This window comes from Schistocerca gregaria, unplaced genomic scaffold (assembly GCF_023897955.1).
Source record: "Schistocerca gregaria isolate iqSchGreg1 unplaced genomic scaffold, iqSchGreg1.2 ptg000737l, whole genome shotgun sequence".
NCBI classification, from domain to species: domain Eukaryota; kingdom Metazoa; phylum Arthropoda; class Insecta; order Orthoptera; family Acrididae; genus Schistocerca; species Schistocerca gregaria.
In genome coordinates, this window is record NW_026062113.1 from 101,653 (window position 1) to 127,675 (window position 26,023).

At 41.5% G+C, this 26,023-nt stretch overlaps 1 long non-coding RNA gene across 2 annotated transcripts; it reads right to left on the bottom strand.

The window, feature by feature from the left end:
- Positions 1 to 506: 506 nt before the first annotated feature.
- On the bottom strand, positions 507 to 25,425 carry LOC126320655 (uncharacterized). Of its 2 annotated transcripts, none has more exons than XR_007558159.1 (4): positions 25,277 to 25,425; positions 24,724 to 24,846; positions 1,741 to 1,796; positions 507 to 873 (listed from the first exon to the last, which is right to left on the bottom strand). It is a non-coding gene; the product is annotated as an uncharacterized LOC126320655 (long non-coding RNA). The 2 variants fall into 2 exon arrangements; XR_007558158.1 differs by having other exon boundaries at positions 24,917 to 25,297.
- Between the last annotated feature and the right edge of the window lie 598 nt (positions 25,426 to 26,023).

Sequence of the window (26,023 nt, forward strand, 5' to 3'; positions counted from 1 at the left end):
TACATACTTATCTTTCTTTAAACACTGGAGCTTAAACAAGAGATAAGGTCCTGTTCTTGAAGCTTAATAATGAAAACAACGATGGCTGCAACTTAAACTGAAACCGCTGCCAATATAAAATGCAAACTTATTGTCCTCCATCCTCATCCAAAGAAGTGGCAACTTTGTTTATCTACATACTTAAGCAATTTTGCAACTGATAATCTTTCCAGGAAAGTAAAATTTAATTTTTGAAGATTCAGAAAACTGATATACACTAAATTAAAATAATCAATGCATAGCTACTTGTGATGGCTCGTTATTCTTCATCCAAATCTTTTTTTTTTACATATTCCACTGCTTCTCTTCACATTTTATATCCTAGTTAATTTTAATGCTTCCTGCAGTACTACTACCACCTCTTAACCTCACTGATTAGACTCCATCTGTTTTCTTCTATCGATTGTGCCTTACTCACTTAAAAATAAATTACAGCATACTAAGAAAGGAACAGAAGGATCTGTAACAATTATGAAAGTAAATACTAACACACAGAATTTTTGTTCTTCATTATATTGCAACACACAATTATCATCATAAAAATTTCCACTACATTTAATCAAACATTGCTTATTAGGCACTATGACTTTTGTTTTCTGTAAAATAAATGTGGCTCAGCTGAATCTTGCCACTACTGTAGCCTTTTAGGAACACGCTTACTCCATTTCAGCAGATTCAGTCAAACATTTCAGTCTTTTTTTTCCAGTTTTAAAAAACCAGCAACAAATGTCCTGTGAAAACTGGTCACAAACACATTTTCAAAAGCTTTAACACATTTCTCTTGCCCCATTAGTTCACATTTTTGATCAGATGGTTCAGCAGCTGCATTGTGGGCTGGGGAAAAAAAAACTATTAAAGTGGAAAAACCACAAAAAAAGTCTGCTGGTACATGAAATTATAATTACATTTAGTAACAAAAGTATTTTTAGTAGTCAATTTTTGATGATGTGAGAGTGTGAAGGAAAAATGAAGGACAAAATAATTTGAAACAGCTCCTTACAGAAAATTACTGGAAAGAATCAAGGCAAAAATCATGACTAGAGAAGGTGAAAAGTTTGGAAATATCATTGCACTTACAATGAAACACTTACAAACTATATCAAGAAGTAAACATAGCACGAAATTTAAACTAGATGACTGAACAAAAAAAGGTTTGACATTTTCTTTTACAGATACATACCTACATCAAACTAATCAGCACTGTGTTATGATAACCAATTACACTACAATATCATACGGCCTAAGATACGGAAGCTGTATAATTATATAATGGACAGTTAAGCCCAATTGCAGAATATTACTACCTAACACATTGTGGATACATATCATTCAGACTAACATTCTGGTGGGAAGGGTTGAAAAGGGAGGGGGGGGGGGGGGGGTAGGAAGGGAGACAGGCAGAGAGCAGCAGAGAGGGGAACAGGGAGGTGGGGGGAGAGGGAGAGAGGGGGAGAGAGAGATATATATTCATGTTCAGGTGGGAATCAGAGTAAAATAAGGAAGCCACAATGGCAAAATTACAAAAACACCATTACATCAATAGGCACGGTACGGAAATAACTGCCACTTTTCACCATTCATCCCCAAATAATAAAAATTAGAGGGCTTATTTTCTTCAAAGTCACTATTTCCTATTTGATTAGTAGCACTAGTATGTTCATTATCACTAGAAGCAAAAGCATTTTCATTTTCATCACGTACCTGTCCATCATCATCGCCTTCTATTACTTCTATATCACCTTCACTCTCTGATTGCTCTGAAACAATGTCACAATCCAGAATTTTATTTAATCCTTCAATTTTTTTAGTCATTTTCTTTAATGAATCCAGTTCTTTGACATTTGCATTGCCCCTTTCCCTTTTTTCCTAACTAACAGCAAAAGAGGGACACCACAAGCAACTACTTAGAAATCTACTTACAATATGCTAAAATAACATTTTGCCACAACAATGGACAATTTCATTGGAAGTCAACATTGCAGAAGAAGAAAATAGTTAAGAAGTAAATAAAACATACAAAAACAAGGAATTCAAGTGTTGCATAGATAATCAACAGCAGTAAGCACACCCTACAGCCATATTTCTGACATATATTTGTTTTGGCAACCTACATTCATTTTAACAATGGCATTAAGATGGAAGTGATGTGGGAAGGTGTTTGCATCCCAACCAGTTATCAAAGTACTAAAACCAGATTTGACTGACAATGAAAATACAATATTGCAATGCCTGTGTTGTTCAGAGGTATGATGCAATGTTCCTTTGACAACCACAGCCATTATAAAATAAATGAATGAAATGATGACAATGAAACTTTATGCCAGACTAGGATTCTAATCAGGATTTTCCACTTCTCATGTGTGGTCACATTAGCATTAGGCTATCTGAGCCCATTTCATGGACAGACCCGAACTTCCACATGTCTACGACTTGTACTTATACACAACCTGCCATGAAAATTGCTACACCAAGAAGAAATGCAGATGATAAACGGATATTCATTGGACAAATATATTATACTAGAACTGACATGTGATTACATTTTCACGCAATTTGGGTACATAGATCCTGAGAAATCGGTACCCAGAACAACCACCTCTGGCCGTAATAACAGCCTTGATACGCCTGGGCATTGAGTCGAGCAGAGCTCGGATGGCATGTACAGGTACAGCTGCCCATGCAGCTTCAACATGATACCACAGTTCATCAAGAGTAGTGACTGGCGTATTGTGATGAACCAGTTGCTTGGCCACCACTGACCAGACGTTTTCAGTTGGTGAGAGATCTGGCCAGGTCAGCAGTCTAACATTTTCTGTATCCAGAAAGGTCTGTACAGGACCTGCAACATGCGGTCGTGCATTATCCTGCTGAAATGTAGGGTTTCGCAGGGATCGAATGAAGGGTAGAGCTACGGGTCGTAACACATCTGAAATGTAACGTCCACTGTTCAAAGTGCCGTCAATGCAAACAAGAGGTGACCGAGACATGTAACACCCCATACCATCACGTCGGGTAATACGCCAGTATGACGATGACTAATACATGCTTCCAATGTGTGTTCACCGCTATGTCGCCAAACATGGATGCAACCATCATGATACTGTAAACAGAACCTGGATTCGTCTGAAAAAGTGACGTTTTGTCATTCTTGCACCTACTTTTGTTGCTGAATACACCCATCACAGGTGCTCCTGTCTGTGATGCAGCGTCAAGGGTAACCGCAGCCATGGTCTCCGAGCTGATAGTCCATGCAGCTGCAAACGTCGTCAAACTGTTAGTGCATATGGTTGTTGTCTTGCAAACGTCCCCATCTGTTGACTCATGGATTGAGACATGGCTGCACGATCCGTTACAGCCATGCGGATAAGATGCCTGTTATCTCGAATGCTAGTGATACGAGGCCGTTGGCATCCAGCACTGCGATGCGTATTACCCTCCTAAACCCACCAATTCCATATTCTGCTAACAGTCATTGGATCTTGACCAACACGAGCAGCAATGTTGCAATACGATAAACCGCAATCACAATAGGCTACGATCAGACCTTTATCAAAGTCGGAAACGTGATGTTATGCTTTTCGCCTCCTTATACGAGGCATCAAAACAACATTTCACCAGGCAACGCTGGTCAACTGCTGTTTATGTATGGGAAATCGGTTGGAAACTTTCCTCATGTCAGCACCAATCTTATGTGAATGCTCTGAAAAGCTAATCATTTGCATATCACAGCATCTTCTTCCTGTTGGTTAAATTTCACGTCTGTAGCACTTCATCTTTGTGGTGTAGCAATTTTAATGGCCAGTTGTGTACATCCATTATGTATATTCCCATACAGGGGAGACATTTTAATTTAAAGTCATGTGACCAGTTTTGGCAGATAAATACAATAGTGACCAAAGGAATATTCGATTGTACTTCTGAACAGCACAGACACTGCAATACCATATTAATCTGCTGAAACTGGGAAAGCAACTTTCCATTGAAATGTTTCCCTTGTACGAGAATATACAGAACGGATGTACGAGTGCGGGTTGTTGACACATAGTAGACAACATATAGAAGTTTGAGCCAGGCTGTGAACGTGCTCGGAGAGCCTACTGATAAGGTGACCACTTGTGATAAGCAGAAACCCAGGTTTGAGTCCCAGCCTGGCACAAATTGTCATTGTGGGCATTCCATTATATAGTTGATGGTTGTCCATATTCTCAACTACAAATACATGTCAGGCACTGAAAATGTTTGTGATGTGTGCCATACATAAGTGAAGCAACACAGAGCTCTCTAGGGAAGGAAATTAAGAAACCGTGTAAGAAAGAAACAAGGCAAAATCTGTCATCTGCAAAAACAGATGAAAAGACTTTATACAGAAAAAATGTTACCATATAGGGGTACTTAAGATAAAAATACTAGCAGAGAAAATAACATTTGATAACAGCAATACATTACATTACAGAACTACATAAATACATCAACGAGATAGTGAAGAAGAACAAGACAGCAGGAATAATAGCTATAGAGTTGTAAATTCTTTAGCAAAGACAATGACACGTGGTGTGTGTGTGTGTGTGTTCTTTCCAGTACCTGCCCACTGCTGCTGCAGGTGCACCCCCTGTGTCTTTGCTGCCATTTAAACCATCGGTTCAGAAAATAAGGGGCAATGTTAAACCTGAGGGGCTGGTGTGACTGAACTCTGAAAGCACTTTAAGTATTTCATCATTTTTGAGTCAGTCCTTCTGCTAAAAATAAATGTAAAGATAAACAGGTATCCACACTTGAATTACAGTTCTCTACAGCAAGATATTTGACAATGAAACTACAAGGAAGAGATTTGACTCCTTTAACCAGTTGCAGTTCATTTCTCATCCTTCCTGTTCCTGCATTTGACAAGCTGACAAATTCCCAAAAGTAAATTTGACATTTTCTTATTAAGGAGTACTTTGTAAATTGATAATCTACAACACAGGGTGTTTGCCAATATTATATAAATGTAGATACAGCTCTACCTGAAATACAGCTCTACCTATGAATGTGATCTACCAACTGCAAGATTATCATGTACAACAGCTTATGTGGAAAGCTCATCATTATTTTGAATAGGATGCTAAAGTAAGATCACAACGCAAAATGAAATGAGTAAATGGGGCATTACAAAGTGAAGCACAGAAAAACTGGTGGGTGCTGTAAGTTGTAACAGTTTACTTAGTATAAAGGAAACCTTTAATGTTTTATGGATTGTTTTTATGGTAATTTTGTAATAATTTTTATTATCTCCATTTCATCATCACAAAGAACAGTACACACATTACAAAGTTCCATATGCATTTTAGTTGGGCAAATGATAATAATTAACAGCAGAATGACTGTGCCAATGAGTTTTTATAATTCTCGGAACAACCCAACCCAAAAATCTCCATCCATGTTAAACAACTGAAAAATGCTTGAAAACAAGTTATGAAATGTTTGTTCACATCACAGTTTATTCACTGAATATGAGAGTGCTAATCTAAATTCAGTGTTAAGTCTTCTGAGCTATGAAATTCTATACATTGTGGAAATCTCCACGAAGACTTGTTATACCAGCCACCAGACTCCTTTAAATTGCAAAACTGTATTCCAGAGAAAATCTACAGTAGAATTTACTGCATTCCAGACAAAAGAGGCAGCCATTAGAATTACATATGGCAGTGAAATGATGCATTTGTGCAAATTTGACTTCACAACATTCACTGTAGGCCCTAATACCCTAACCATGTGTTTACTTGAACATACTGTTGTTGTTTAAAAGAAATCTAAATTATGAAGGTATATTCAAGAAAAGGAACCCAACTAAATAGCACCTTTTATTTAAGGTACATGAACAGTGAGCTTTATTCAAAGGAAACACTTCCCACAAATTAACATTTACAAACATTATGACAGTGCAAAATTTCTTAATGATCTAATGTCCCCTCCAAGTCATATTTACTTTTATTGCTTATTTTATGGGATAGTCAACATTATAAATTTGTTATTGATAGTAGGCACACACAGCTGCTCCATTTAATGTTGTAACCACAAATATTAAAAAGTAGTTGACTCATGATCGTCAATGCTAAACTTTACAAAGGATTGCCCATAAGCAGCCTTTTTCATGGTATAGAGAAGGTGTTGACTATGTGCCTCTGTATCAAATTGAAACCAGCCAATGGGTGGATACTACTTGGTAGACAGAAAGAAGCTTTTAACTGGATATGTCTACATGCCATTCACATAAGAATGAATTGTATTTATGATACTGCAGTGCCTGTGCTATTCTGAATCATGACACAATTTTCCTTTGGACACACATGCATATCCAAAGGAACAGCCACTGCAGTGACTACAGCCATACATTAAATGTATTTGCAGTTGTGAATATGGATTACTATCAGCTGTATAATGAAATGATGACAATGAAAATTTGTGCCACACTAGGACTTGAACCCAGATTTCCCACTCATCGTAAGTGGTGGCCTTACCATTTGGCTATCCGAATATGAACCAAACTTCTGTACGTCGTCAACCATGTGTCTGCAACCTATACTCTTACATTAATCATGTATATTCCCATATTGGGACAGTGTACTTGAAAGTCGCTTCTCCAGTGTCAGTGGATAGTGCCTGTGTCATTCTGAATTACAATACAAAGGTTTTTTGGGCATACACGCATGGTTTGGGAGATGTTGGGAAGCAGAAACAGACCTGTGGTAGACACACATGGTCCTTTATTTAATCATTCAACCTGACTCCTCCACAAATGCAAACAAGCATTTAATACCCCCCTCCCCAACTAGCACAGTCACTGCAGTGCATTTCCTTCCTCACGTAATATTCCATGCTGAGTGGTAGGTGTAGTTACGGCCTGTTGTGCAGAGGCAAGCTGCTTACTCAGTCGAGCATGAACCCCCATGCACTGGCTCAGTGACAGATGCACATGTGACAAGAGGCTTCATATGGCTATGGTGAAGAACATGGCCAGCAGCAATGTCTTCAGTCTTTACAGCAGATCATGGCATCCCAGTGGCATGGTAATGGCATTGGCTGGAGTTGACACATGGATTGATGACTGGAGAGCAGGGGCGGGCAGCTGGTGGAGTGTCACCTGGTCGGCCAGGTTGGGCCAACAGATGGTGGTCATTGGTTCACAAACTGGTGATTGCAGAGTTGTGGTGATAGCTCTGATTGGCAGAGACTGGCTGTCCTGCTGTGGTTTTATTACTGTTCTGGGCTCCAATTTCTGCACCAAGTTCTCATACAGTTTTATTCCATTAAATCATAAACAATTGTTTTGGAAAATAGTCCTCAGTTTTGTTTGTTGTAATTTCAACAAAACGGGATTCATCATATCTGAATGGCACCTATCTCTCCTCAAACAGTGGAGCCCAACATTTAATTTGAACATTTAAGATTCAGATATCCAAATTTGGTGCTTCTTGCTCAAGGGACATAGTTCACTTCTTAGCCCCTATCACAGCCTATCACCCTTGACAGCCTGCTACAGACGCCAACTTCATAACAAAGTTCTGCTCTAAGGACAAAGTTTTCTATTGTGTCTTTAACGAGCCTCACAGCTATGAATCCTGCATCACCACTCCAGCATCAGCCAAGCTCATTACGCCATTTATGGCAAGACAGGCACTCACCAACAGCACCAAAATCATCTACATTTCTGTGACTAAGCTGTAGATATTAATGTTTCAGAGATGCTACCTGTAACCCAGACTGCCATATTCCTGCCCCCAAGCAGTTCATGCTGGGGCTTTAAGTTTGGGTGCATGGACTGTCAGATGACTCTGCTATGGAGGTCGGGGCCCCTGCCTGCCTACACAGCTGTTACTACTCAGCAGGATCCATCTCTCTTCACAGTGATGTCAGACACAGACATCGGGCCTTCATCAGCCATAGAGCCTTCAGCATCCAAAGCAGCACCAATGCCGCCCCCACCTGTACCTTTGGATGGATGTCCCCCTCCAGCTTTTTCACAGATATTCCCGAGGGTTCGCAAGACAAATGTTAGGATGTGGGTGACTGATACCATCTGCCACAGCCAAATCCATCAGCAGCACCACAGCACAAACTTCAGCCCATCAGCACCCGCACTCATCGTGAGATGATGGTGCCCCACTCCTTTTCTTTGGCAATGAGGGAGTAGATGTGGTGTTGACAGTGTCTTTGTCGACTGCACATAGCGCATCACATGCAGCTCACATTGCCAGAAATAGGAGCACACAGAGCTTATAGAAGACAGTGTACTGGGAGAAAGTGAACCTATCACGACGCTACTGCTACTCTGACTGCTAGTGAATATTGTAATCCAATACTAGTGGGACAGAGAGAGTGCAGAGAGACGCAAGGGAACAAAATTTTGTTTGCTTAATACTGTATAAATTGAAAGAAATTACATTTTTAAAATCATTTTATAATGTTTGATTAGTTATAGTGTGTTCATGCACCTCATACAAATGGACACTACACTAACAATCTTTACCGCACCAAGAATAAGTGGCTGTGAAAAATCTTGAGAACACATTGCATCATAAGAATGCAATTATCTTTCATGTTCCCAACACACATTAATTGAGGAGTCTACTACTACCCCACAAGTATTGCTCCTGTAAAAACTGAGAAGACACGATTAGACTAATTATAGCATATACAGAGACATTTAAGCAATCATTCTTCCCACATTCCATACACAAACAGAATAGCAAGAAACACTAATATGTGCTATAAATGGAAATACCCTCTGCCATTCACTGCACATGACAAAGCAAAACTTAACACCAACATCATCAAAATCCCCCCAGACACACGGACCTTCCTTTTGCAGGGCAACTTGCATGCTTCAGCGATACAAATAGCCATACAGGTGCAACCAGAACGAAGGAGTGTGTCTTGAGAGGCCAGACAAACGTGTGGTTCCTGAAGGGGGGCAGCAGCCCTTCCAGCAGTTGCATGACTGACTGGTCTGGCCCTGTAACATAAACCAATTGGCATTGCTTTGCTGGTACTGCGAATGGCTGAAAGCAAAGGGAAACTACAGCTGTAATTTTTCCAGGGGGCATGCTGCTCTACTGCATGCTTGAATGATGCCATTTTCTCAGATAAAATATTCTGGAGATAAAACAGTACCCCAATTCTGATCTCTGGGCAGTGACTACGCGCGAGGATATCATCATCGGGAGAAACACAATTCGTGTTCTATGGACCAGGGCATGGCAGGTTAGATCCATTAATTGTGCTGGTATCTTAGAACATTTAAAAATGGAAATGAATAGACTTAAGTTACATATAGTGAGAATTAGTGAAATTTGGTGGTAGGAGCAACAGGTCCTCTGGTCAGGTGAATACAGGGTCATCAATACAAAATCAAATAAGGGTAATGCAGGAGTAGGCTTCAGAATGAGTAAGAAAATGGCAATAAAGGCAAGCTACTATGAACAGCATACTTTATGCATTACTGTAGCCAAGATAGGCACATAGCCAACACCCACAGCAGTAGTACATGCTTATATGTTAACTAGCACCACTGATGATGAGATCAAAAAATGGATGATGAGACAACAGAAATTATTCAGATATTTATGGGAGATGTGAATTCAATAGTGGCAGGGGACTGGGATTTGAAGATAGGAATAGGAAGAGAATAAAAAACTGTAGGCAAGTATGCACTGGGGGAAAGGAATTAAAGAGGAAGATGCTCAATAGAATTTGGTATAAAGCGTAAGGTTGGTTGGTTGGTTGATTGGTTTAAAACAGGGGGGGAAGGGACAAAACTACTAGGTCATCAGTCCCTTGTTCCGAATAACACAATGCCACAAGGGTTAGAATAAAACAAGCAAGACTGACAACACAAAACGGAGAGAAAGGAAAACCCACAAGAGCGACAGAAGTGCAACAAACGCTTAAATGGGTAAAAGGGGAGAGGAAAACCACAGAAACTCACAAAACATGTAGAAGAGATTAAAATGACATAACAAATTACCATGGCTGGCTGATCATGAGAATAAAAAGGAGAAGCCGGCCACTTGGCAACACATTAAAACCTCCACTAGGGTAGAGGGGACAGAGGGACAAATGACATGCGCTAAAATTTAGATCAAACGATAAAACCGAACCCCACGAATAAAACGTAAAACTAAATGAGCCAATGAGGTGTTGTCAGATAAAATTAGTGGCAACGAGTCCAGTAACCAAAGATTTCGTCGCACAGCAGTGAAAGTGCAACCGTGCAGCAGAATATAGGCCAGTGTCAACCGGGCGCTGTATCGACACTGAGGCGAGTCTTCACAGCACAGGAGGTAGCCGTGGGTTGCCCAAGCATGGCCAATCCAGAGCCGGCAAAGAGCCACAGAGTCCCTGCGAGAGGCTCGCAAGGAGTATTGCCACACATTCGTAGTCTCCTTAATGGCACACAGTTCGTTGTGCATACTGAGACTATGCCATTCCTTCTCCCAAAGCCGAAAAACCTGGCAACGTAAAAACGAATGCAGGTGAGTTTTTGGAATGCCAAACTCCATAAGCGGTTTCCATGTAGCCTGTTTGACCAGCCTGTCAGCAAGTTCGTTGCCTGGGATTCCGACATGTCCTGGGCTCCACACAAACACCACTGAATGACTGGACCGTTCCAGGGCATAGATGGACTCCTGGATGATCATTACCAAAGGATGACGAGGGTAGCACTGGTCAATAGCTTGTAGGCTGCTCAAGGAATTGTCACACAGAAGAAAAAACTCCTCAGGGCATGAATGGATGTGCTCAAGAGCACGAAATATAGCCACCAGCTCAGCAGTGAAAACACTGCAGCCATCGGGCAAGGAATTCTGTTCAATATGTCCTCCATGGACATATGCGATGCCGATGTGACCATCAGCCATCGGTGTAAACCAGTTCATGTCCTCGGTACATATCAAGAATTGAGATGAAGTGACAGCGGAGAGTCATGTGAAAGGTCCAGGCGAGGCCGTGGCCTAGGTGTGCACCATGGAGGTGTACGTGATTGGCCCTCGAGTAAGGTGGTAAAGGACAGGACACCAGTTCAGATAGAAGAGATCGGACGCAAACTGCAATTGCAAGCCCTGACCTGGGCCGCCGATGCAGGAGATGAACAGTGTGGGCGGGAAAAAGAGACAGTAATTCGGATGCCCAGGAGAACTACAAACATGTGCAATGTAACTGGGCAGCAACTGTGCACGCATGTCCTGCAATGGAGGGACTCCAACCTCTGCAAGGACACTGGTCACCAGACTCATCCTGAAAGCTTCCGTCGCTAGTTGAATGCCTCAGTGGTGCACTGGATCGAGTAAACACAATGCTGAGGGCACCACCGAACCATAAACCAGACACCCACAATCAAGACGGGATTGAACAAGGGCTCTGTATAGCTCCAGTAGTGCAGAACGATCCGCACCACAGTTGGTGTTGCTCAGGCAACGAAGGGCATTGAGGTGCTGGCAGCAAGTCCGGTTAAGCTGATGAAGGTGAGGAAGCCTTGTCAATCAGGTGTCAAAAACTAGTCCTAAAAATTAATACATCTCCAATACAGTGATAGAATCATCAGTAAGCTAAAGTTCTGGTTCCGGTTGAATAGTACGACGACGACAGAAGTGCATAACACACGACTTTGTGGCCGAAAACTAAAAGCCGTGGGCTAGAGCCCATGACTGCGCCCTGTGGATGGCTCCCTGTAGGCGCTGCTCAGGAACACCAGTACTGGTGGAGCAGTACGAAATGCAGAAGTCGTCTGCATACAGAGACGGTGAGACGGACGGCCCTACAGCTGCCGCTAGACCATTAATGGCCACTAAAAATAGAGATACACTCAATACAGAGTCCTGCGGGACCCCATTCTCCTGCATATGGGGGGGGGGGGGGGGGGGGGTTGAACTATGGGAGACACCAACTTGGACATGGAAAGTACGAAGTAACAGGAAATTCTGGATAAAAATTGGGAATGGGCCTCAGATACCCCACTCGTATAATGTGGCAAGGATATTATGTAGCCAGGTCGTGTCATACACTTTTCATAAATCAAAAATGTGGCAACAAGGTGTTGGCATCTTGAAAAGGCTGTTCGGATGGCAGACTTGAGGGACACAAGATTATCAGTGGAAGAGCAACCCAGGCAAAAGCTGCCCCGTCACGGAGCCAGTAGGCCATGTGACTCCAGGACCCAGCCCAACCGCCGACACACCATACGTTCCAGCAGCTTACACGGAACATTGGTGAGGCTGATCATGAGGAGATATCACTTGTAGTCAGATGAGAGATCTTAAATCATCTGAATGTGGATATGATCGGGCCCAGGAGCTGTGTCAGGCCAATGTGCAAGGGCAGTGAGGGGCTCCCACTCTGTAAATGGGGTGTTTAGGGTTCTCTGTAGTGTGTAGTGAACGAGAGGACTTTCCTTTCCATCCACCGTTTGATAGGGTGAAAGGCTCGGGGGTAATTCTCTGATGCAGAGGTGCAAGCATAGTGCTCAGAGGTGCAAGCATAGTGCTCAGCAATCGCGTTTGCGTTGGTAGATAACACGCCATTTATGGTAACACCTGTTGGGGTCTGGTACCCAAAATCTCGTTTCACCTTTGCCCAGACTTGGGAAGGTGGCGTTTGGCACCCAATGGTCGACACATACCTCTTCCACCACTCCTGTTTCCGCATTGTGATAAGCTGATGAACGCAGAACGGAGCCATTTAAAGGCTATGAGGTGCTCCAGGGAAGTGTGCTGCTTATGCTGCTGCAGTGCTTGATGATGCTCCTTAATTGCCTCAGCAACTTCCGGTGCCCACCAAGGGACTGTCTTTCACCAGGAGCACACTAAAGATCAAGGGATCACATTTTCCGCCATAGAAATGATTGTTGTAGTTACCTGCTCAACCAACATATCAACGTTACCATGTGGGGGAGATGCAAAGGTGACAGCAGAGATGTAGGCTTCCTGGTCTGCCTTGTTTAAAGCCCATCTGGGCAGGCATCCGTGGGCCTGATGCCGGGGCAGTGACAGGAAGATGGGGACGTGGTCACTACCACCCAGGTCGCCATGTGCTCTCCAGTGGATAGATGGGAGAAGAACAGGGCTGCAAACCAAGAGATCAATGGCCGAATATGTGAATGTGCCACACTGAAATGTGTGGCGGCCCCAGTATTTAAGAGGCAGAGTTCGAGTTGTGACAGTAAATTTTCGACATCTCTGCCTCTGCCAGTAAGAACTGTGCCACCCCACAAGGGGCTATGAGCATTAAAATCTCCCAAAAGTAGGAAAGGTTTAGGGAGTTGATCAATTAGTCCAGCCAATGCGTTCAGGGGTACTACACCATCTGGAGAAAGATATACATTGCAGGCAGTTATTGCCTGCGTCATCCTTATCCTGACAGCCACAGCTGCAAAAGGGGTAGGAAGGGGCACACATTCGCTGCATACTGAGTTCAGGACATAGATGCAAACTCCATCTGACACTCTGTTATAGTTGCTATGGTTACTGTAATATCCCTTATAGCCACGGAGGGCAGGGGCCCACATTGCCGGGAACCAGGTTTCCTGGAGGGCAACGCATAAAGCAGGTGTAAATCTTAATAGTTGCCATAGCTCAGCCAGGTGGTGGAAAAAACCGCCACAATTCCACTGGAGGATGATGATACCGTGAGGCTGGGAAGGCATGAAGCACGCAAGGAGGCAGGTTATATCTCAGGGTCACCTGCTGCTTCCAGCTGAGTATTTGCAGCCATTTCTATGGTGGATGAGGCATCAGTGAGAGCCAGGTCCACAGGGGACACTAAGATCTCCACTGCATCCTCAGATGCAGAATTGATAGGGAGTGGTGGTATTGGGGCCACCAGAGGCTTCTGTTTCTTAGCAGACTTCTTCTTAGTTTCCTTGCTCTCTCACTTCTCTTTAGGGGGCTTACTGGGAAGATTTCTCTGAAGCAGCTTCAGGCATGGAGGAAGACCACGAAGCTCTTAATCCAGTACCTTTTGGCTCCTTGAGCCATTGGCGAGTATCCCAAAGTAGGTCCTTTGGGAGCAACAGAGGAAGATTAGCCCCTATCACCAATGGGGCCCACTGTCCGTGGTACAGAGTGAGGAACCACTGGCACTTGGGATGGTGATGTACCTGCAGTGTATGTTGACGTCAACCAAATGGAGTGTAATCTTTCGAATTTACATTTAGCCTCTGTGTAAGTCAACCGGTCCAGGGTCTTTTACTCCATGATTTTATTTATTTATTGTTCCGTGGGACCAAATTAAGGAGAAGTCTCCATGATCATGGAACGAGTCAATACACGAAATTATAACACCAAATTAGAAACAGATAAAATGAAATATAAAAAAATATTCAGGTGACAAGTCATAAATTTAAATAAAGAAAATCTGGAATTTGCTTAATTTTTTAGCTCTTCCAGGAGCTCCTCGACAGAATAGAAAGAGTGAGCCATGAGGAAACTCTTCAGTTTAGACTTAAAAGAGTTTGGGCTACTGCTAAGATTTTTGAGTTCTTGTGGTAGCTTATTGAAAATGGAAGCAGCAGAATACTGCACTCCTTTCTGCACAAGAGTCAAGGAAGTGCATTCCACATGCAGACTGGATTTCTGCCTAGTATTAACTGAGTGAAAGCTGCTAACTCTTGGGAATAGGCTAATATTGCTAACAAAAAACGACATTAAAGAAAATATATACTGTGAGGGCAATGTCAGAATTCCCAGACTATTGAATAGGGGTCAACAAGAGGTTCTCGAACTTACACCACATATATCTCGAACAGCCCGTTTTTGAGCCAAAAATGCCCTTTTTGAATCAGAAGAATTACCCCAAAAAATAATACCATACGACGAAGTAGACTACTTTTCGTGTTGAAGTTTCACTTATTTCAGATACTGTTCTAATGGTAAATAAAGCAGCATTTAGTTTCTGAACAAGATCCTGAACATGGGCTTTCCACAACAGCTTACTATCTATCTGAACGCCTAGGAACTTGAACTGTTCCGTCTCGCTTATAATATGCCTATTCTGTCTGATCAAAATATCGGTTCTTGTTGAATTGTGAGTTAGAAACTGTAAAAACTGAGTCTTACTGTGATTTAGCATCAAATTATTTTTCACAAGCCACGAACTTATTTCATGAACTACGTTATTTGATACTGTTTCAATATTACACACAAGATCCTTCACTATCAAGCTGGTGTCATCAGCAAACAGAAATATTTTTGAATCACCTGTAATACTAGAAGTCATATCATTTATATAAATAAGAAACAGCAGTGGCCCCAGCACCGACCCTTGGGGAACGCCCCACTTAACAGTGCCCCATTGGGACTGAACATCACTACCACTCTCAATATTGCGGAGAATTACCTTCTGCTTTCTGTTCTTAAAGTAAGAGGCGAACCAATTGTAAGCTACTCCCCTTACTCCATAATGGTCCAACTTCTGCAGTAATATTTTGTGGTCAACACAGTCAAAAGCCTTAGTTAAATCAAAGAAAACACCTAGTGTTTGCAACCTTTTATTTAATCCATTCAAAACCTCACAGAGAAAAGAGAATACAGAATTTTCAGTTGTTACACCAATTCTAAAACCAAACTGTACATTCGACAGCAAATTATGTGAATTTAAATGCTCCAGTAACCTTGTATATACAACCTTCTCGATAACTTTAGCAAACACCAATGGCATAGAAATAGGTCTAAAATTGTCAACATTATCAATGTCTCCCTTTTTATAAAGTGGCTTCACTACCGAGTACTTTAATCGGTCAGGAAACATACCACTCCTAAAGGAAAAGTTACAGATATTGCTAAGTACTGGGATAACATACATTGAACACTACTTCAGTATTATGCTAGATACTCCGTCATATCCATGAGAGTTCTTGGTCTTTAGTGATTTAATTATTAACTAAATCTCTCTCTTGTCAGTACCATGGAGGAGCATTTCAGGTAACAGTCTCGGAACATTTTTTTTCTAAGAGCGCTATATGATTCCCTATTGGGAGTAGGTTTATATTTAGTTCACCTGCTATATTCAGAAAGTGATTATTAAATACTGTACATATATGTGACTTATCAGTAACACGGACATTCCCACTACGCACTGATACTATATCCTCGATCTGTCTGTGCAGACCAGCCACTTCCTTTAAGACTGACCATATGGTTTTAATTTTATCCTGAGACTTAGCTATTCTATCTGCATACCACATACTTTTTGCCTTCCTAATAACATTTTTAAGCACTTTACAATACTATTTGTAATGGGCTGCTGCATTTAGATTTTGACTGTTTCTAACATTTTGATATAATTGCCATTTTATTCTACAAGATATTCTTATCCATCTAGTCAGCCACCCAAGCTGCCTGTTTGTGCTAGTACCCTGTTTTGAACGTTCTAATGGAAAGCAACTTTCAAAGAGCACGAGAAAAGTCTTGAGAAAAGCATTATATTTAGCATCTACTGTATCAGTGCTATAAACATCTTGCCACTCTTGTTCCTTGATAAGGTATACAAGTCTTTACAGCAACTGGATCAGCTTTCCTGAAAAGTTGGTAACTATATTTAACATGTGTTGCAGCATAAAAATCTTTTTGACTTAAAATTTGTGCATCATGATCTGAAAGGCCATTCACCTTTTTGCTAACAGAATGCCCTTCTAGTAATGAGGAATGAACAAAAATGTTGTCTATGGTTGTTCTACTGTTCCCTTGCACTCTCGTTGGATAGAATATGGTTTGCATAAGACTGTATGAATTAAGGAGGTCTACCAGCATCCTCTTCCTTGCACAATCACTTATACAATTAATATTGAAGTCACCACATATAACTAACTTTTTGTATTTCCTATAAAGTGAACCAAGAACCTACTCTAGCTTTAGCAAAAATGTTGTGAAATCGGAATCTGGGGATCTATAAATAACAACACTTAGAAGTTTAACTCCGTTAAATTTAACCACACCTGCACAACATTCAAACAACTTTTCAGTGCAGTACTTTTAAACATCAATTGGCTCAAATGGGAAGCAGTTTTTCACATACATGGCTGCTCCCCCACACCGCAAAGACCTCCTCGAAAAGCTGCCAGCCAACCTGTATCCTGGTAAGGGAAGCCTCTGAATTATCTCCTTATTAAGAAGTGTTCAGATATACCAATAATTTCAGAGTCAACATCTATAAGCAGTTCACTAACTTTATCTCTAATACCTTGTATATTTTGATGAAATATACTAATTCCCTCATTACTCGGATACCTAAGCTTTGTCAAAAGTGGTTCCTTTGTTAGAGAGACTTCCCTTAAGCAGGAATACCTATCAGCTGACTTCAATCTAAAAAAGGTGCAGCTCTAACACCCACTACTGTAGGAATTTTCCCATGAGTGATCCCACAAACCCCACCTATGCTGTCACCTATAAGCTTTGCCAACCTCCCCTTCCCATACCTGTTGAGGTGCAGGCCATGTCTAGTGAAACCCGTCCTGCTGATAGACTCCACCGACACCACTGAAATGTGACCCATGCTTTCTGTCATCAGCACACCCCCAAGTCTCATGTTATTATGCCTGTCGGCTGTATTAAGATGAGGTCGATTGTGACGCTGAAACAGTTCCACGAAATGCACATTCGTGTTGCCAGTCTGAATGGCTATCTTTTCCAGGTCACCATCTATGTCATACTCCCCATACCTATAAAGACTATTACCAGCCCCATCCACAATCACTACCTGATCCTCTTTAGTAAAATCCCTACATAACCCCCCTATGTTAACAGTCAGCTGAGCTAATCCTGCATTAGGCTTCACAATGCTGGTGACCTGGTACTCACTCCCCAGCACTTCCTGCAACTGCTGGCCTACACCTCTGCCATGAGAACTACCTAACAGCAGAACCTTCTTCTTCCTCTTCGACTTTGCAACTGTTCTAGCCACCATAACTACTGAGGTCTGCTGCGTACTTCCTACATCTACAGCTACTAGAGATTCCTCTCCACTAGACTCACAATTGGTCACATCTATTGTAAACACCAATAATAAAACCATCTGAAAATCATCTTCTCCTAGCAGATCTCTTGCCAACAACCAGCTCCCATTCCCCAACCCCCTTCTCCCTCCTCATCCTATCTAGCTCCTCCTGTGCATTTTTCAACTGCACCTGAAGGGCACAGATATTACACTCCTGCTCCTCTATCAACCGCTCCTTTTGGAGTGCTGGGCAGTCTGGCGAGCAGAGCAAGTGGCGCTCTCCACAGTTGATGCAAGTGGGACGTGGCGCACAAGGAGTATCTGGATGCAGTGGATGTCCACAGTCTAGACATGGGGTGCTGGAAGTGCAGCGGGAAGATGTGCTTGAACTTCCAGCACTTAAAGTACCGCATACGGGGAAGGACGCAAGGTTCAACATCACAGCAGTAAACCATCACCTTGACCTTTTCAGGCAATGAATAACCCTCAAAGGCCAAGATGAAGCCACTGGTAGCAACCCTGCTGTCTTTGGGTCCCTATACATGCGCAGGATGAAATGAACACCCTGCAGTTATAAATTAGCGCAGGGCATGTAGTCGGACTGCAAGAGGAGGCCACAATGGAAAATAATCCCCTGGACGATGTTGAGGCCTTTATGGGGTGTGACAAAATCAGGAATATCAGCTAGCTTGTCACAGGTGAGTAACGCTCGGGATTGGGCTGGGGATGCTGTATGAATCAAGACCTCACTGTTTCACATCTTGGACAGTGCTGTCACTTCTCCAAATTGATCCTCAAGGTGTTCAACGAAAAATGGATGCCTTGTAGTTAGAAAAGAGTCCCCAGTGGTTCTGCTAAAGACTAAAAACTGAGGCAAATATGGCTCTCTCCGCTCTGTAGCTCTACTTTCCTCCTGTGGTGTAGCAAGGGAGGGAAACGATTTAGGGTCACACCTGTCGGCATTGTATTCTATCTTGCCCTTCTCAGAGACTGCTGGTGCCATACAGTCACCGGCAAGAGATGACTTAGTCCGCTTCATTGAGGGTCATCCGCCCCGATGCCACCCACTCTGATCAGGGGCGCTCCCCACGGGCACCATCCAGCCACAGCAAAGGCCAACTGGCACAATGGGAGTCCTGATGCCCCAGGAAGATAGGCATCTACTCCTTCGCATAAGTGGGGAGTTTACATCTCAGGCATCAGCAATGTGATCCCTGTGTTGTCAGGGGGCTACGACCAAATGGGTACACGACGGCCCCACCATAACGGACTGGCTACCGTGCTGGATATTGGGTGCAGAGAAATCCAATATTGTCATGGGGGCAAATGAGGGCAGGACACAACAGAAGATGACATACCCCGGAAAGTGTCCTCACACAAATAGTTGAACCACAGGTGGAGAGGCAAAGCCATGACAAGAGATTCAGGAGGTCAAATGTAAGGGAACTCGTGTACTATGTAAGGCATCCTTCCCCATATGGCCTGCACTTCTGCCGAATTTTGAAAGTGGCAGGTCAAACCATAGAATGGGACCTGAACTCACAGGACTGAAAAGTGTGAGACTCCTTTTAGTTGCCTCTTACGACAGGCAGGAATACTTTGGGCCCAGACCCACAGGGGGACACAAAGCATAAATTAATCCTTGTGAACACTTAGCATACAAATCATGAAAGAAGGTTGTATACATAGAAGAGACCTGCATACAGCGGAAAGTTATTTCATAATGGTAACACAGAGATTTAGGAACCAGATTTTAAATTTTAAGCTACTCTCAGGTGCAGATGTTAACTCTGACCACAATGTATTGATCATGATTGTAGATCAAGACAAAAGAAACTGGGAAAAGGTAGGAAATTAAGGAGACCTGGATAAGTTACAAGAACTGGAGGAAGTTCAGTGTTTCAGAGGAACTGTTAGGCAATAGTTGACAAGAACAGGGAAAAGGAATACAGTAGAAGATGAATGGGTAGCTATAAGAGATGAAATAGTGAAGGGAGCAGAGGATCAAATAGGTAAAAAGACAAAGCCTGGTAGAAACCCTTTGATAACACAAGATACACTGAATGTAACTGATGAAAGGAGAAAATATAAAACTGCAACAAAGGAACTAGGCAAAAGGGAATAGAAACATCTAAAAATGAGATTGAGAGGAAATGCAAAATGCCTAAACAGGAATTGCTATAGGACAAATGTAAGGATTTAGAAGCATATTTCATAAGTGGAAAAATAGATACCACCTACAGGAAAATTGAACACTTTTGGAGAAAAGCAAAGCAGCTGTACGAATATCAAAAGCTCAGATGGAAAACCAGTACAAAGCAAAGAAGGGAAGACTGAAAGGTAGAAATAGTGTATAGAGGGTCTATGCAAAGGAGATGAACTTGAAGGGAATATAATAGAAGTGGAAGAGGATGTTGGTGAAGAGGAGATGGGAGACATTATACTGTTAGAAGAATCACTCAGAGCATTGAAAGACCAAAGTCAAAACAAGACCCCTTGAGCAGACAACATTCCATCAGAACTACTGATAGCCATGGAAGAGCCAGCCATGGCTAATCTCTTCCATCTGGTGTGTGTAAGATGTATGAGACAGGAGAAATAACCTCAGACTGCAATAAGAATATGAGAAATCCAATTCCAAAGAAATCAGGTGCTGGCAGGTGTGAATATAACCGAACTATCAGTTTCATAAATCATGGTTGCAAAATATGTACACCAATTCTTTACAGAAGAATGGAAAAACAGGTAGAGGCCAACCTCAGGAAAGATCAAATTGGATTCCGAAGAAATGTAGGAACACATGAGGTAATAGTGACCCTATGACTTCTCTTAGGTTAAGAAAAGGCAAACCTATGTTCATAACATTTGTACACTTGGAGAAAGCTTTTGACATTGTTGACTGGCATACTCTTTGAAATTCTGAAGATAGCAAAGGTAAAGTACAGGGAGCAAAAGGCTATTCACAACTTTTACAGAAACCAGAACAACTTATCCCCAATGTTATTCGATCTGTCTACTGAGCAAGCAGTAAAGGAAATCAAAGACAATTTTGGAGTAGGGATTAAAGTTCAGGGAGAAGAAATAAAAGGTTTAAGGTTTGCCAATGACGTAGTAATTGTGTCAGAAATAACAAAGGACTTGGATGAGCATTTAGATGGAATAAATGGTCCTTGAAAGGGGGGGGGGGGGGGATATAAGATGGTCATCTACAAAAGCAAAGCATGGATAATGGAATGTAGCAGTCAAATTACATCAGGTGATGCTGAGGTAATTAAGAGTACGAAATGAGACACTAAAAGTAATAGAGCTTTGCTATTTGGGCAGCAAAATAACTGATGATGGCCACAATAGGAGTATAAAATCTCGATTGACAGTGGCACAAAATCATTTTTGGAGAAGAAAAATTTGTTAACATCGAATATAGATTTGTGTGTTAAGAAGTCTTTCCTGAAAGTATGTGTGTGGAGTGTGGCCACATATGGAAGTGAAACATTAACAGTGAACAGCTTAGACAAGAAGAGAATAGAAGCTTTTGAAATGTGGTGCTACAGAAGAATGCTGAAGATGAGATGGGTAGATGAGGTAACTAATGAGGAGACACTGAACAGAATTGTGGAGAAAAGAATTTTGTGGCGCATCCTGAATACAAGGAGGGATTGGTTAATAGGACACATTCTGATACATCAAGAGATTACAGATTTAGTATTAAAGGGAAGTGCGAGTGGTAAAAATTGTAGAGGGAGACTAAGAGATGAAGTAGTTATTCAGAGATGATGGGAGTTGCAGAGTATAGGGTATACGGACAGCTGCACCAACCAGTCCTTGGACTGAAGACCACAACAGCAACAACCAAAATACTTGGTAAACATATGAATATAACACTTACAGATTTAAATAAGATGAACACAATAAGCCATACAAGACAGGGTCTCCATCAACAAAGAGGAGAAATAATATCAGATTTGTGTAATTATATTACAGAAAAATCATGTACAAAATCAGTAACACTACTGCATTGCAAAAAGTTGATTTATCATCGAAAAATGAAGTACAAGGACCCACTAAGTGTAGTTCGTCAAATGCCATGTGTATAGAAAAACGTGGAAAGTCAGATAAATCACTCCGTCATAACTCACTTACATATTAAAAGACAAACTCTAAATTTTAAGTGAACCATAAAGGGAACTGTTCTTTCACATATGCTGCAAGTGCTGTCTCTGACATTACTAGAAATCTAATAGCCCATTCAGATTGTTTGGAAGGTTGTTTATTGGTGATACTCATAAACTGGATGAATTAGAGGTGGCCTTGGAAACAATTTTGTGCCATTCAGCATTTCAGACTGGTGTGCAAACTATCCTATCATTAACAACACTTCACAATACTGTCACAGACATTGTATTGCTTGCTCTTGGATTGTCAACATGAAATAACCATATACATTTCTGTTCGCTGTTAGTTCTGTCAAAAAAAGTTACAGTATTATTATTAATATTAATTTATATCTCAGAAGTTAAGGGTTTGGTAGAAAATGACTGCACTAACTGCACCCAAAACTTATGTTTTCACACAATGCAGATCCTTGTCACCTAAATTATGTGGACTATCAATGCCAGCATAAATCATACATGCTTCATCAGAAATAAAGCTCATTTTAGGATCAACCTCTCCATCAACATGCACAGACTACAATGGCCAGTTGCATTACTGATGTCTAACAGTAACCAAACAGTAAGTTAATGCACTACTGTTGCTTTGTAAGGTTTCGGTTCTAGTTTGAGTTTGTGCACACCTCTATGAGCAGGTACTGGTGACACACCAGCCTGAAGTGCCAAATAGTGGAATGATTTTTACCAAACTCCTTTCCAAGGCTGCTCCTAACACTTCCATTTTTTTCTCAGTTGAATGTAATATGCCACCACTCCCACTGTCTAAGCAACAGCCCATAGGGGCCATACTGCGAGCTGAGCCATTCTGCATGGGAGTTGCGAACGATATGAGAGCAATCTGAGCAGCTGTCTTAGGTTGTTTGCAGGTGATGCTGTCGACTAATAAAGTCATCAGAAGATCAAAACAATTTAGAAAAGATATCTGAATGCTGTGAAAAGTGGCTTCTGACATGATCTTCCACACAGCACTATTGGAAAGCTCCACTGTTTAGGGAGTAAGAGAAGGTGCACTTTACCCAATACACAGTAGTAAACTGACACCAAATTACTCAATATGAAATTTACTTCAATGGACAAAGAGTACTCCAGAAGACTCAATCCTTTGACAATCCCTGTTTCTTTCTTACATAAATGAAGTCATTTACTTATGTACTATGACAGATAATACACTATTGTACACACAGAATACAACATGAATGGCACTTGATGCACAACCTAGACAAGCTGTGATGCAACACGATAGCAGTACCAGTTAATTTGAAGCAAGTTAACAACATATACGAACAAAAACTGATGATATCAGATTTCAGTATGTTTCCAGCAATGATACTATAACAGCCAAACTTCTGCATTTCCACATTGACTAAACAGTGCATTAGGATACCTGTACATCAAACTGAGCACCAAACTGTCATGTGATCCACCTGCCCTATAAGAAGCTGTGGGCAATATGGAAGTGTCTGATTCCGCCTGTCTGCTTTGACCCATGATGCTATCAAGGTAGCAGACACTCTTAGTCCCAGTGTATACAATATGGCAAACAAAGTCACTAAATACAGCCATAAAATATTCACCTCAGCAATAAAATGAAACTAATGATGCAGAAAGTACATGGTCTTGGGCAAGGACAAACTAAATATACCGTAAGAATGTCACCATTCTAAAACAATAGTGAAAAATTAAAATAAAATCCATGACAATAACAAAAAAACCACCGAAGTATCTTAAATCTAATATTTCATATGACCCCCCCCCTCCCTCCCTCTCTCTCTCTCTCTCTCAACGATTTTTTACATTCTTAACACTTTATGAGTCTATAGAGATATTAGCTTTATCTCTGTCAACAGATTATCTAAAAGACGGCTCATTATTGGATTGTTTGGGGGAAGAGACCAAACAGCGAGGTCATCGGATTAGGGAAGGACGGGGAAGGAAGTTGGCCGTGCTCTTTCAAAGGAACCATCCAGGCATTTGCCTGGAGCGATTTAGGGAAACCACGGAAAACCTAAATCAGGATGGCCGGACACGGGATTGAACCGTCGTCCTCCCAAATGCGAGTCCAGTGTGCCAACCACCGCGCCACCTCGCTTGGTGGCTCATTACTTACATAACTAAATTCAAAACTTTTTTCAAATGTAGCAATACCATAGTATGTGACATAAGACAATTATGTGTCACACATGGGGGTGATAAATGAAGAAGACACATACACCTGTTGAAGTTATTTAATGGAATCTGGGTTCAGGTCTCTTATGACATTTAGGGGCAGCTACAGGTTTTCGTACGATAGTATGCACATCATCTTTATTACTTGCAAAAATGTTCAGAGGTGAATAAAATTATTGCAATGTACTGCACTGCACTTTGTCACTGAAATCGAAATCTGTAAACAGTGCCTTCATCAATATTGGACTAGGTGTATAAGAGCGATATTTCATGTGCAATTCATTGACATGCTTATGTATTACTTGTAATACTTAATTCAACGAACGTATGCAGTACCTGAAACAAATAATTCATGCCTATCAATTGCAAATCCAGTTATGTAACTCACCTCCCAGCTTTTAATCATGTAGATCGTTTCTCTCTTATGAAATCTCTGATAGCTTTCTTGCCGGCTTCATCTTCTTTCCGCATCACAATACGGCTTTCTTCCATATCTCCAAGTAATGAATGTCTGGAATAGGTAGTATAATTAACATCTCTTAATGCTATTAATCGGTGACTGTCCCAAGAAATATGCTCACCGGTAACTAAATGCGGTTACAGCGAATATAAGAAAACCCCCAAACAGAACTGGATACCTAAATTTAACATAGTTAGAATATTTCATCGTTGTAATATAGTTGTCGTATATTGTTGCAACACGTCCTCCTGACGGAATCTTCGGTCTTCGTTCCTTCAGTGTGATTTCTGCACCCCAACTCGACTGAACGCATAAAATATAATTCGTAAAGCAGCAATTGTTCCTTTCTCTTAATGTCTCCGTTCGGAATTGCGGGGAGTTCTCAACACAATCGCAAATTCAATATCTATTTACTGAACGGCTTTTATACGTATTGCACATTTAATGGCAAATCGAAAGCATCGCATAAATAAACACTTACGTGATAATTGTTAGTAAGATAGTTGGAATGAGAATCGATGAGTGGCCATCCTCGATTATGGCCCACAGAGAGGTCGATTCACATGACGGAACGGTTCGTCAAACCTGATTCCAGAATTCATAAATCATAATTGTATTGCGAATGGTGGCATTCACAAAGGCCATAAGCGGACCGGAACAGAACGGAAAGTCAAAGTCACGGTTTCTCGGGATTAAAGGCTTGACTATGACGTTGGTGAAGAAGAACGCTATCGTCAACTGCTGAAGTATTCCATAGCGACTTGCGTATTTTTTTCCATTGAGTGTTCTTCTACACGTGGGGTCAGATATCTGAAAGCGAAAAATTATTTAGGTTTTACAATAACAGAACAGACCTAATGGCCATGATGTATATACACTCTAAGAAAAAAAAACAAAAAAAAAGAAAAATTGATATACCACGAAGAAATTATCCGAATGAGATGAAAATCGGTAGATGCGACCTACATGTACAGACAGAAACATGATTACAATTTCAGACAAATTGAATGGTTTATTCAAGAGAAAGAGCTTCACAAATTGAACAATTCGACAACTCATTAGTACACCTCTGGTCCTTATGCAAGCAGGTCTTCGCCTTGGCACTCAGTGGCAGAGTTTTTGGATGTCGTCCTGAGGGATATTGGTGCCAATAATTGTCCAAATGGCGCTTCAAAATGCCGAACTGGTTGGAGGGACCTGCATATAATGCTCCAGACATTCTCAGTTG